The following is a 3,185-nucleotide window of genomic DNA, read 5'->3' on the forward strand; positions in this document are numbered from 1 at the left end:
TTTTATAGACTAACAAAAAGAGTAATTATGAAAAATCCCATTCACAAAAGCATCACAAAGACTAAAATATTTAGGAATAAATTTAACCAAGAAGGTAAAAGATCTATATGCTGAAAACTACACAAAATTGATGAACGAAACTGAAGAAGTCACAAATAAGTGATATTATGTGCTTATGTGCTTAATAAGATATTATGTGCTTATAGAGTGGAATAATTAATGTCATGAAAATGTCTGTATTACCCAATGTGATTTACAAATTCAGCGCAATTCCTATCAAAATTCCAATGGCATTTTTCACAGAAAAAAAAAATCCTAAAATTTGTACAGAATCACAAAAGACCCCAAACAGTCAAGGCAATCTTGAGGAATAACAAAGCTGTACTTACCTGGCAGGAGAGATACCATGATCATGAAGGTGGTTTTCCTGGGGCAAGGCTTACCCATTGCACTCTGAATGTACTGATCTCTGTGATTTTCCCAAATGTGGGAAATGAAACAGACTCTTAACTATAGAAAACAAACTGATGGTTACTAGAGGGGAGGTGGGCAGGGGTATGGGTTAAATAGGTGATGGGTATTAAGGAGGGCACTTGTAATGAACACTGGGTGTTGTATGTAAGTGATGAATCACTAAATTCTACACCTGAAACGAATATCACACTGTATTTTAACTAACTGGAATTCAAATAAAAACTTGGAGGGGCACCTGGGTGGCTCAGTCAGTTAAGCTTCTGACTTCAGCTCAGGTCACTATCTCACAGTCCATGAGTTCGAGCCCACATTGGGCTGTGTACTGACAGCTCAGGGCCTGGAGCCTACTTTGAGTTCTGTGTCTCCCTCTCTCTTCACCCCTCCCCTGCTCTCTCTCCCTCTCTCTCACTCTCTCTCTCTCTCAAAAATAAATAAACATTAAAGGGCACCTGGGTGGCTCAGTTGGTTAAGCCTCCAACTTCGGCTCAGGTCGTGATTTCATGATTCGTGAGTTTGAGCCCTGCATCAGGCTCTGTGCTGACAGCTCAGAGCCTGAAGTCTGCTTCAGATTCTGTGTCTCCCTCTTTCTCTGCATCTCCCCTGCTCACACTGTCTCTGTCTCAAAAATAAAAATAAACATTAAAAAAAATTTTTAATAAAAATAAAAACTTGGAAAAAAAAGAAATAAACACTTCCTAATTTCAAACTATATTATGAAGCCATGGTAATCAAAACAGTATGGTATTGGCATAAAAGAAGACACAGAGACCAATGTAATAGAATAAAGAGCCCAGAAATAAACCCATTCATACATGGTCAATTAATTTACAACAAAGGGGCCAAGAATATACAATGGAGAAAGGATATTCTCTTCAATAAATGGTTCTAGGATAAGCAGAAAACTACATGCAAAAGAATGAAACTAGACCCCTCTATTACACCATGCACAAAAATCAATTCAAAATGCATTAAAGATTTGACTATAAGACTTGAAAACATAAAACTCCTGGAAAACATAGGGGGTAAGCTCCTTGACATCAGTCTAGGCAATAATTTTTTTTTTTTAATTTTTTTTCAACGTTTTTTATTTATTTTTGGGACAGAGAGAAACAGAGCATGAACGGGGGAGGGGCAGAGAGAGAGGGAGACACAGAATCGGAAATAGGCTCCAGGCTCCGAGCCATCAGCCCAGAGCCCGACGCGGGGCTCGAACTCACGGACCGTGAGATCGTGACCTGGCTGAAGTCGGACGCTTAACTGACTGCGCCACCCAGGCGCCCCTAGGCAATAATTTTTGTATTTGACATCAAAAGCAAAAGCAGCAGGGGCACCTGGGTGGCGCAGTCCATTAAGCCCCTGACTCTTGATCTTGGCTCAGGTCATGATCTCACAGTTGGTGAGTTCAAGTCCCACATCAGGCTCTGTGCTGACAGTACAGCACCTAGCTTGGGATTCTGTCTCTTCTTCTCTCTGCCCCTCCCCCACTTGTGTTTTTTTCCCTCTCTCTCTCTCCTCTCAAAATTAAAAAAAATAAAATAACTTAAAAAAATAAAAAATCAAAGGCAGCAAAAAGTAAAATAAACGAGTGGAACTACATCAAACAAACACTCTGTACAGCAAAGGAAATCATCAATAAAATGAAAAGGCCAAATGGGAGAAAATATTTGCAAACTTGTAACAGGTAAGAGGTTAATATCCAAAATATATAAAGAGCCCAAAATATAAAGAATATATAACTATATACACAACTCAATAGTACAAAAACCAAACAATTCAATTAAAAAATGGGCAGAAGGTCTGAATAGGTATTTTTCAAAGGATGATGTATAGATGGCCAAAAGGTACACAAAAAGGTACAAAGTCAGTAATCATCAGGAGAATGCAAATCAAAATCACAATGAGATATCACTTCACACCTGTCAGAACGACTGTCATCAAAAAGATAAGAGATTAACAAGTATTGGTGAGAATGTGGAGAAAAGGGAATCTTTGTGCACTGCTGGTGGGTGTTTAAGTTGGTGTAGCCACTATGCAAAACATTATAGAGATTCCTCAAAAATTATAAACAGAACTACCATTTCTGGGTATATATCTAAAGAAAATACAAATAGGATCTTGAAGAGCCATTTCTACTCTCATGTTCACTGCAGCATTATTCACAATTGCCACAATGTAGAAACAACCTAAGTGTCCATCAATGGATGAAGAGATGAAGATGTGAATATATATACAGGAATTCTAAATATGTATTTAATTCAATATATTTAATTCAGCAGTAAGTAAGAAGAAAATCTTGCCATTTGCCACAATGTGGATTTCACCTTGAGGACATTGTGCTAAATGAAACATGTCAGGCAAAGAAAGATAAATACTGTATGATATCACTTATATGTAGAATCTAAAAAAGTCAAACTCATGGAAACAGAGAAAAGAATGGTGGCTTTCCCGGGGCTTGGGGGTGGGAGAAATGGAGATGAAGAGATGTTGGTCAAAAAGTAAAAACTTTCCATTAGAAGATGAATTAGTTCTGGCAATCTAATGTACAGCACGGTGGTTATAGTTAATAATACTATATTATATACTTGGCAGTTACTAAGACAGATTTTAAATGTTCTCACCTCAAAAAAAGAAATGGTAACTTATGTGATGAGTTGGAGGTTTTGGCTCACGCTATGTTGGCAATCATGTTGCAATATATAAGTACCAATTCA

The 3,185-nt window shown here is 37.7% G+C and overlaps 1 pseudogene; it reads left to right on the forward strand.

The window, feature by feature from the left end:
• The first annotated feature begins 381 nt into the window (after positions 1-381).
• On the forward strand, positions 382-511 carry LOC122209244 (annotated as a pseudogene).
• The last annotated feature ends 2,674 nt before the right edge of the window (positions 512-3,185 follow it).

This window comes from Panthera leo, chromosome E2 (assembly GCF_018350215.1).
Source record: "Panthera leo isolate Ple1 chromosome E2, P.leo_Ple1_pat1.1, whole genome shotgun sequence".
Classification (NCBI taxonomy): Eukaryota; Metazoa; Chordata; class Mammalia; order Carnivora; family Felidae; genus Panthera; species Panthera leo.